The sequence below is a fragment of the Procambarus clarkii genome, chromosome 22, assembly GCF_040958095.1.
Source record: "Procambarus clarkii isolate CNS0578487 chromosome 22, FALCON_Pclarkii_2.0, whole genome shotgun sequence".
Lineage (NCBI taxonomy): Eukaryota > Metazoa > Arthropoda > Malacostraca > Decapoda > Cambaridae > Procambarus > Procambarus clarkii.
This window is the reverse complement of record NC_091171.1, coordinates 36,849,356-36,861,003: the sequence shown is the minus strand read 5'-3', so window position 1 is coordinate 36,861,003 and position 11,648 is coordinate 36,849,356. Positions and strand designations below refer to the sequence as shown.

General features: G+C 44.3%; 1 protein-coding gene across 1 annotated transcript in view; it reads right to left on the bottom strand.

Moving 5' to 3' along the window:
* The window catches only part of LOC138367363 (uncharacterized), a 293,394-nt gene extending 289,591 nt beyond the window's left edge, over positions 1–3,803 (bottom strand). Inside the window, exon 1 of the mRNA XM_069328846.1 lies at positions 1,991–3,803. The gene's annotated coding sequence lies outside the window, so the exon portion shown is untranslated. The remainder of the gene's footprint in view (positions 1–1,990) is intronic.
* Between the last annotated feature and the right edge of the window lie 7,845 nt (positions 3,804–11,648).

Genomic DNA, 11,648 nt, shown 5'->3' with positions numbered 1-11,648 from the left:
ATACCCCCTGGGATTTTATACAACTGGCATACCCCCCGGGACTTTATACAACTGGTATACCTTTGGGTCTTTATACAACTGGCATACCCCCCTGGGACTTTATACAACTGGCATATACCTGGGTCTTTATACAACTGGTATACCTTTGGGTCTTTATACAACTGGCATACCCCCATGGGACTTTATACAACTGGCATACCCCCCGGGACTTTATACAACTGGCATATACCTGGGTCTTTATACAACTGGTATACCTTTGGGTCTTTATACAACTGGCATACCCCCATGGGACTTTATACAACTGGCATACCCCCCTGGGACTTTATACAACTGGCATACCCCCTGGGACTTTATACAACTGGCATATCCCCCTGGGACTTTTTACAACTGGCATACCCCCATGGGACTTTATACAACTGGCATACCCCCCTGGGACTTTATACAACTGGCATACCCCCTCGGACTTTATACTACTGGCATACCCCCCTGGGTCTTTATACAACTGGCATACCCTCCTGGGACTTTATACAACTGGCATACCCCCCTGGGACTTTATACAACTGGCATACCCCCTCGGACTTTATACTACTGGCATACCCCCCTGGGTCTTTATACAACTGGCATACCCTCCTGGTGCTTTATACAACTGGCATACCCCCATGGGACTTTATACAACTGGCATACCCCCCTGGGACTTTATACAACTGGCATACCCCCTCGGACTTTATACTACTGGCATACCTCCCTGGGACTTTATACAACTGGCATACCCCCTCGGACTTTATACTACTGGCATACCTCCCTGGGACTTTATACAACTGGCATACCCTCCTGGTGCTTTATACAACTGGCATAGCCCCTGGAACTTCATACAACTGGCATACTTTAACTACATTTCGTGCATACATTATAGTCTATACAGCTATCTTGAGGTTATCTTGAGATGCTTTCGGGGCTTTTTAGTGTCCCCGCGGCACTAAAAAGCCCCGAAATCATCTCAAGATAACCTCAAGATAGCTGTATAGACTATAATGTATACACGAAATGTAGCTAGTATACATTTGCTATAAAACTTCCACCACTTTTGTATGGTATATCCGCTATACGTTGGCTATACTCGTGACATACTTTGGCTGTATTAGTAGCATATTTTGGTTATACTAGTGACATAGATTGGCTATAGAGACATAGTTATACAGCTAGCATGAAGGGCTTATACTTGAAATATGATTTGGTTATACTTGTGGCATACTATGACTACAATAGACATTCTTTGGTTATACTACTAACATACTTTGGATATACTAGTGACACTGCGGCCATAATAGAGGAATACTTAATCCCTTGTTGCATAATTTGGTTATACTAATCGCAGACTTTGGTTATATTAATGACATACTTTGGCTAAACTAGTGACATATTTTCGTTATACTAGTGACATATTTTCGTTATACTAGTGACATACATTTGCTATACTAGTGCATGATTTGGTTATAGTAGTGAAATGTTTTGGAATTAGTGGCATACTTTGGTTATACCAATGACATATTTTGGTTATACATGTGGAACACTTATGATATACTTGTGGGACACTTTGGGTATATTAGTTACATTCTTTGGCTATATTAGTTACATTCTTTGGCTATATTAGTGACATACTTCAACTATACTTGTGGCACACTTTGATTATACTAGTCGCAAACTTCGGCTATACTTGTGGCATTCTTTGGTTATACCAGTGGCATACTTTGGCTACACTTGTGGTATACTTTTCTTATACTAGTGGCATAGTTTGGCCATACTGGTGGCATACTTTGGCTATACAATTGGCATACTTTTGCTATACTAGTGGCATACTTTGGCTATACAATTGGCATACTGTTGTTATTCTAGTGACTTACTTTGGCTATTCCAGCGGCATAATTTGGTTATACTAGTGCAATACTTTGACTATACTAGTGGCATACTTTGGCTATGGTGCAGACCATACCTTTGATTATATTGGCGTCATGGTGGGTTGAGAGAGAGCAGCAGGGGAGGAGGCAGGCGTCGTCCACGGTACAGCACCACTCTCACAGACCTGCTTCCCTTATCCGGCTCCTGCTTCCCTTATCCGGCTCCTGCTTCCCTTATCCGGCTTCTGCTTCCCTTATCCGGCTTCTGCTTCCCTTATCCGGCTACTGCTTCCTTTATCCGGCCACTGCTGTCATCATCTCGCTTCCTCTCCGTGTTTTCCCAGGGCTCTGGTAACACTGGAGTACTATTATTTTTCCATCCGTAATGTTTCGCGTGTTTGGTAATATTTGGCAACACTGTCGGTAATCCTATCTATATAATATTTTTTGCTTTTTTCCTGGTAATTATATGCCTCAAATTATCTTCTCATACTTAGTTTATTTCCTTGGGTCTGAAATTGTCTCATCACATTATGTTTTTCTTTCCATCTGGTAATAATATTTAGCATTCGTTTGCCAGTGTCCAAAAACTGTTTTTGTCATGTCGTATTTGGTAATAAGTGTCTCAAAGAATGTTTACATTCTTCGTTTCAGGGGACGATTTATTTCCTTATATTGGACCGGTACATCGTAGGTTCTCAGCTCTCAGTTGTGCGGTAGATATCAGATTTTCGGCTTTCATCGGTTCGTTAGATATCACATTCTCGGCTTTCATCGGTTCGTTAGATATCACATTCTCGGCTTTCAGAGTCCCATTCCGTTCAAAATTTGAACGAAGCTCTGACAAAAATTGGATTTTTCTCTTAGGCCGGCGGCCTAGACAACAGCCTAATCATTTCTCTCTCATTCCCGCCACAGCCTACTCGACACACACCCGGGAGAATTGTCAACACACTCTCGCTCTTATTGTTAATCACATTTCTTTCATTTTCTTTCAATCGTAAATGCCTAATTCATCACTGTTATCTACAGTCGCTTGCTCCCTCTCTCTCTCACACATATTGTAGTGAGGTTAATACGCCTTACAAAACGATTACTTAATTAAATAGGAGAATATTTCCAAGACTCTTGTTGAATCTTAGTTTTATATATATATATTTGTATCACTATTCACCTACTGTAGAAGGCAAATAGTGATTGACGTTTGTTGATATGTATAACTGAGATATGCTTTAAGGACCAACTTTTGATATGTTCAAGGTGCACTTGAAGAAGTATTATCACTTTAAAAAAAGTAATTTTTCACTTTTAGAGGATAAGTATGAGTTCTTCCAGAAGTAAGAATATCTGTCATGAGTTGAATATAATTAAATTTTCTCTCACATGAGATTAATCTTTTTTTTTTTCTCTCGGGATTATTGAACATGAGGTGGTATGTTATGTTCTGTCATGTCATTAAAGTGAACAACCACTGCACAAATAAATTAATCACCTGTTTACAGATAAGAGTATATATATATAACACTTATTAACCAAAATATAAAAAAATCACTTACGGAATAAGTATCATGATTTTTGTTTTTGTTTTTTCTATGCAAATATCCACGTCAAAAAAATTGAATTCTTCTTTTTCTCTCTCTAGGTAAACATAATGTTATTGAAGATGGCCAAGCAGGTCTGCCTGGCCACGGTCCGAGCTCGCTCCCATAGTTTGCTGCATCAACTCAAAGCCCTTCTGCACCTCCCTCGGCTGCAGGAGGGGGTCACATGCCTCTCAGGAGGGCGAAGAGGAGCCACTCAGCACCCCGGCATGGAGGAGGTGTGTGCGTGTGTGACTGAGAGTTGAGTGAGAGAGAGAGAGAGAGAGGGAGGAGGGGGAGAGAGCAGCAGGTTTGCACCCTGCCTCCGCGCCTGCTGTCGACACACTGACTGCTTTCACCCCCTTCATCCGCCAGCTGGGCCCACGGGCTCCCATCACACACACACACGCACACACACATACACACACACACACACGCCGTACATACATGTCCACACACATGTTCATACACCTGACCTGGGTAGGCCTGACGGCTGAGTAGAGGGCGCTCGGGATTTATAGTAATGAGGGTTCGATCCCCAGCGGAGGCGGAAACAAATGGGAGTTTCTTTTACCCCTGATGCCCCTGTTCATCTAGCAGTTTATAGGTAGCCCGGGAGTTAGACAGCTGCTACGGGCTGCTTCCTGGGTGTGTGTGTGTGTGTGCGTGCGTGTGTGTGTGAAAAAAAATGTTGATTGACAGTAGAGAGGCGGGCCGAAAGAACAGAGCTCAACCCCCGCAAGAACAACTAGGTGAATACGCACACGCGCACACACACACACACACACACACACACACACACACACACACACACACACACACACACACACACACACACACACACACACACACACACACACACACACACACACACACACACACACACACACACACACACACACACACACATACACACACACACACACACACACACACACACACACACACACACACACACACACACACACACACACACACACACACACGCGCGCACACACACACGCACACACACACACACACACACACACACACACACACACACACACACACACACACACACACACACACACACACACACACACACACACACACACACACACACACACACACACACACACACACACACACACACACACACACACACACACACACACACACACACACACACACACACACACAGAGGGCCGGAAGGAGGAAGCGCGCGCGGAACGCCGCCTTCATCAGCTGATCACCTTCAATGTTTACATCGATATTGTTAATGTGCCGTGGAAGTAACCTCGTGGAGGATTGACTGGGCACCAGTCCATAATTGCTTCCACTTGTGTCAGATCGTGTTCCAGGGGGGGAACTAGCAGGGTATAAGGCTTACCATGAGCTATGGGAAGGGAAAGCTCTCAGCCTGCTAACAGGAGTCAGCAGTCGTCTGCTCCTGTATCCTCCTGTGTAAACAAATATATATATATATATATATATATATATATATATATATATATATATATATATATATATATATATATATATATATATATATATATATATATATATATATATATATATATATATCCATCATTTCACAGCTGGATAATTGTTACCTTTCTAGTAGGATTGGCTCAAGAAATTGAAATTGAAATAAGTTTATTGAGGTAAAATACACACAAAGGGATGAGGTAGCTCAAGCTATTCTCACCCCGTTAAACGTTGTGCTTAACGATAGAGTGGAAATCCTAATGAATACAGTTTGATTTTGCAGTAGCAATAAAGTGCTAAATGCTTGAGTACGGTCTAAGAATTGGATAACAACAAATTCTGTTTTCTCTTCGCCATTGCTACGCTCTGAACAATCCTAACTTAACCTAAGCCAGCCCAGCCTAACATAGCCCAACTTAACCTAAGTCAACACAGCCTAACATTGGCCAACTTAACCTAAGCCAACACAGCCTAACATAGGCCAACTTAACTTAAGCCAACACAGCCTATCATAGGCCAACTTAACCTAAGCCAATACAGCCTAACATAGGCCAACTTAACTTAAGCCAACACAGCCTAACATAGGCCAACCTAACCTATGCCAACACAGCCTAATCTAACCTTCCTAAAGGAAATGTGAGCTGAAATGTTGTGCAGGCGATGAGTCACAATAACGTGGTTAAAGTATGTTGACCAGACCACACACACTAGAAGGTGAAGGGACGACGACGTTTCGGTCCGTCCTGGACCATTCTCAAGTCGATGACGACGACGTTTCGGTCCGTCCTGGACCATTCTCAATCGACTTGAGAATGGTCCAGGACGGACCGAAACGTCGTCGTCCCTTCACCTTGTAGTGTGTGGTCAGGTCTAAAATGTTGTGTTCTCTATCTGCCGTGCAGGTGTGCGTTACCATGGTAGTAACGTTACCATCTACGTCTCAACGACGTCACAACCTCCACGCCGGCACAGGTTGTGTGAGCGCTTATGATGCTGCGCCTCCACCACGGGGAGGCTGCCACAGTACTGACACCATACAGACGCCTCTCACACTGTCCTCTAGGCCCGTACATGAGCCCACACGACCGGCTGCCCTTCCCGCCCCCGCTGTACTGGCGCTGGAGGCCCTCTTCCGCGCGCCTTCCACCGACGTCTCGACGTCTCCGGTGCGCCTTCCACTGACGTCTGGACGTCTCCTGTGCCTCTTCCACCGACGTCTGGACGTCTCCAGTGCGTCTTCCACCGACGTCTGGACGTCTCCGGTGCGCCTTCCACCGACGTCTAGACGTCAAGAAGGTCAAGATGATGATGTACCTCCCGCCTCCGACCATCCCGAGAGGTCGGTTGTCTTACGGAACAAATCACCGAGTGACGCACAACACGCGGTGTCCCCGGGGTTGTTTCCAGCGTAGACTAGACATATCTCTCTCTAAGAACATTTGAGTAAAATAAGGACCGCCTTATTTGACCCTTATTCTGGAGCCTCTCCCCCACCCCCCCAGACTCTGGGGAGGCAGAAGCAAGGACCAGCCCTCCTCCTCCTTGACTATACAAAGATGAACAACTTAACACCAATCAGTCGACGACTTAAGGCGACTCTAACCATCCGGGACCTTAGGCCTGTACACGGCTCCAAGTCACGCCTGTACGTGACAAAAAAAAATGAAGGCCTATAACACGACACAACGGCTACAGCTGTTGATTTTTGCCTATAAATACATTTATACAGGAAGTCTTCAACCTAAGTTGATGACTTATGATAACAGCCGTTATCGCTAGACATTCACACAAGAGTGCGGGCTCTTAGAGAAGGAACACTCAGGAGAAAGCGCGAGGCCATTACGACTATATAGCACTTGGAAGGGGGTCAGGATAAGGATTTGGGATGGAACGGGGTAAAAAGGAATGGTGCCCAACCACTTATGGACGGTCGGGGGATTGAACGCCGACCTGCATGATGCGAAACCGTCGTCCAGCCCAACAATCTAGACCAACCTAACGAAAAAAGGTTGATTGAGTTTCGGCTCTAAGAAGCCACAACACTAAGAAGTGTTGTGGTTTCTGAGAGAAAGTGTTGGAGGGATGGAGGGGTGAGAGAGAGAGAGAGAGAGAGAGAGAGAGAGAGAGAGAGAGAGAGAGAGAGAGAGAGAGAGAGAGAGAGAGAGAGAGAGAGAGAGAGAGAGAGAGACAGAGACAGAAACAGAGAGAGAGAAAGAGGTGTATGAGGTCATTGCCGTGGCTCCAGGGCAACTCGTCAGGATCAACGGAGATAAATTCCTCGGAGTTGTGGCAGACTTCGTCCATCGATTATAGAGAAAAATAACAACGGTGCGTGTACCTGAGGAGAAGAACGCTACTGTTGCTGGTGGTTACTGTTGTGTGGGGGACTACTGTTGTGTGGGGGGTTACTGTTGCTGGTGGTTACTGTTGTGTGGGGGGTTACTGTTGCTGGTGGTTACTGTTGTGTGGGGGTTACTGTTGCTGGTGGTTACTGTTGTGTGGGGGTACTGTTGCTAGTGCTGCTCTTGCTGTTGGTCATCGTCACTGCTACTGTTGCTTGCTACTGTTGTTCCCACAGCTAATGGCTACTAGTGTGTGTGTGTGTGTGTGTGTGTGTGTGTGTGTGTGTGTGTGTGTGTGTGTGTGTGTGTGTGTGTGTGTGTGTGTGTGTGTGTGTGTGTGTTTGACTCCTGTTTCTCTCCTCGGTGTTAATGGGAGCTGTAAACAGTTGCTGTGATTCACTGTGTTCAATACTGTTGTTACTAACGTTCAGTGGTGCTGGTGACCCCTACCGTTGCCCTTGCCGTTGCCAGTAGCTACCGTTACTTTCCTAGAACAGGTCACAACACTACGTTATGCGCTGTATAACACGGAAATAAAAAAACAGGGAAACTGTATTTTGTAAAAAAAAATTTCCAAAAGTTGACTAAGAAAAAGGTAATATTGTGAGGTCAGAGATAAAATCACTTGGAGCCATGTGAGGGGGATTCGATATATATATATATATATATATATATATATATATATATATATATATATATATATATATATATATATATATATATATATATATGTATATATATATATATATATATTGTGACGGGAAAAATGGATGGTAGCGCAGTCTCTCTAGGGCAGATGGAACGCCAGTCACATAAAGCAAAAGTAAAAAAAAAAAAGATAAAAAAAAGTTAGACTGTTATTTAACTTCACACTGAGACAACTGTAGGATAAAACATATAAGAGGAAAAAAATTTAAAACACTTTACTTAAACAAATTACTGTAACAAATTAACATTAAATAAAAATAGTATCCAAACTTGGCTTTACTCAAAATGAGGAAAATGAACAATACAAACAATGAAATTTACGTTACGTTGAAGTGCAAATAGAAAGTATACACGCTCACACACACACACACGCACACACACACACACACACACACACACACACACACACATACACACACACACACACACGCTCACACACACACACACACCCACACACACACACACACACACACACACACACACATACACACACACACACACACACACACGCACGCACACACACACGCGCGTACACGCGTGTGTGTACACGCTTACAGTATTCCCGCACCATTCTATAAAATGGTGCGGGAGAACTGTGAGCCAGCCTGCATAACCCTGCTCCCACACCCAGGTAGGCCAACAGATCTCTGCAGTAGACCACGCTGAAGTATTCTGGCTGGGGAAGATTGATTGATGAAGATTAAGCCACCCAAAAGGTGGCACGGGCATGAATACCCCGTAAGAGGTGGTCCTTTTGAGCCATTTCCAGTATCAATAGATGATACTGGAGATCTGTGGAGGTGCGACTGCACCCTGCGTGACGGGAGATGTCTCCCGTGGAAGGCCAGGTAGCCTCTATATATGTATATAGGAGAAACGGCCGTCCAGGTGGCGCTGGTGTCGTCGATAACTGGGAGCCGGTTCACTTGTACTACCATACGCTTGTTTCAGGCAGTGGCGTGATCCTGGAGCCGTCGTCAGGTGTGAGGGTGTGACGGACCCCTGGGGAAGGTAGACTGGTGGTACTGTCTAGACGTCTGAGAATTCATTGTCATTGTTGCTGTTGTAAATTCTCGAGTTCTTAAATATGTTGACGTGGTGTAGTAGAATAGATGATGATGGAGCAGGCCGAATCTCCTTTTTAAGAGAGATTACCGTGACAATATGTACATTTCTTATCAGGTATGCAAATTAGCTGTGAAATGGAGTAATGTCCTCTCTGAAAATTCCTCCCGTAAAAAGGAGATTAATCAAGGCGCTGTTTTAAGCTATATATTATTTGCTCTCTGTCTTGATCCTTTGTTGAAGGAGTTAAGAGTCCGTGGAGCTGCTTATCGCATAGACGGTACTGAGGCGAAGATTTGCTGTGATGATGATGATGATGATGATGATGATGATGATGATGATGATGATGATGATGATGATGATGATGATGATGATGATGATGATGGTGATGATGATGATGATGATGATGATGATGATGATGGTGATGATGATGATGGTGATGGTGATGATGATGATGATGATGATGGTGATGGTGATGATGATGATGATGATGATGATGGTGATGATGGTGATGGTGATGATGATGATGATGCTCTAGTTCTGCTTCCACCCACTAAAGAGGCAATGACAAAATATATATATAATAATATAAAGTATGTGAATGACATAGTGCAGAATAGACCCTAACGTTCAATCCTGTCAAATGTGCTGTGGTTGCTCTCAACTCGCGGGACTCTCTCTGTCCAGAGCACAACCTGAAATGACTTCCCGCCAAACACACACCGAAACTACGACGTTGGTACAACGTTCGAACAAGTTTTAACACCTCCTAACCAGTTATAACAACCAGTATAGCAAGTTGTAACAACGTTCTAATACGTCATAAACACGTTAAGCCAAGATGTAACAACTTTATTACAAGTTGTAACAAGCGGAAAATAGAGACAGTTTCGGTTTGTTTCGAGGACTTGGCAGAGAGAGTCCGGTAAAGTATCCCGAAAAAAGCATCCGGGTCACATTATATCCTCAAACGGCCCCGCTTGTCAATTTCTGTCATTTCTGTTAGAGACTTGAAGGTCAGAACAAATGACATCATAAGTGAACGTGGGTCATCTTGATATCCAGTCGAGAGTGAAGATATTTAGCCGTCAATGTCTTAACTCGTATAAAGGTGAACTAAAGGACCTTCAAGATGCTGGCCTTGGTAAGCTTACTTGTGAGTGGAGGAGAAAGTTCAAGACGTATCTTGGGTCTCCATCCTCGCACTCCTAGCGACCTCCTACCTCAGACCTCACGCCACACTTGAGAAAATAATTTATAAACGGGAGTGATATCATTTTGTCTGAAAGTGAACCCAATCAACTCTCTTTTCAGGCACTCACTTGCCACTGGCCACTTCTACTTTTCCAGAAATATGAACATATTTTTAAGGTGAACACCCTGGAGGAATGGTAGACAGTTGGTGTGGGACAACACTTGTGTTGCAACTTTATCCAACACCTATGTTGACTTCAGTGTTGCACAGCCAGGCGGTGCTGCCAATCACCAAGTCTCTTAAGTACAGAGATCTTGATCACCACTACAGTTTTGTCCCCATTGCCCCAGAGACACTTGGTGCCTGGGGGTAAAAGTGCTGCGAGTTTTTCGAGGGAGCTGGCTTCTAAGCTAATTGAAACAACTAGAGACCCTAGAGCCGCCAGTTTCCTCTTTCAGCGCCTTAGTGTGGCAATCCAGAGAGGAAATGCTCACTGCATCCATGGTTCCTGCCCGCCATCTGAGGAGCTGGAGGAACTCGACAACCTGTGACAAGTAGCCTTGTACCCTGCATGTAACCAATGTTGTAACCCTTTTTGTGTAATGACATTTTAAATAAACTAAAATGACAAAAATATAAAAATAGGAGGTAGTAGAAGAAGACAATATGTCCATACAAACGCAACTAGAGGTGGTACCCCCCCCCCCTATATATACAATAGGATAGCGGGTCTACAGGGGCAAGATAACACAGCTTCTGGGCAGGAAAAGCAGGGTGACTTCCCACTGGATATATGGAACTGATGACGGAACAGCGTCGCAGAGAGATGGATTACTGGCGGACATTTGGAGTTCAATTGAAGTCAGATCGATGCTATATGGCTGAGTGTTGGGAGTGATTCTGAACCGGGATAGTCCCAGAATCTGTTGATTTATCTGAATTTACCTGAGGGCCACTGACACTAGAGGCCTAGACGAGGACAGGAAGTCGGCGGCTTGTCGTAGGTCCCACCCCCCACCCCTCCAATTGATGTAGAAAATACTGAGACTATGCAAATTCCTACAGCGCCAGGGTTTGATTAGATTATATTAGTTCTAGTACTAATTGTTTCATCATTCTAATTTATTGATATAATAATAACTCATTGTGCCGGGTGACAGGCAGCCAATATGTATATATACACATGTTAGGCTTATATCGAGGTCTCCCCCCCCCCAGGATGCAACCCCCTACAACAAGCTGACTAACTCCCGGGTACCTATTTACTGCTAGGTGAAAAGGTGCATCAGGTGATAGGAAACGTGCCGATCCGTTTCTGCCCTGTCCGGGATTCGAACTCGGAATTCCCGAGTGTGAGTCGAGGACGAAACCAACTGTACTACATGTCCCTAAACTA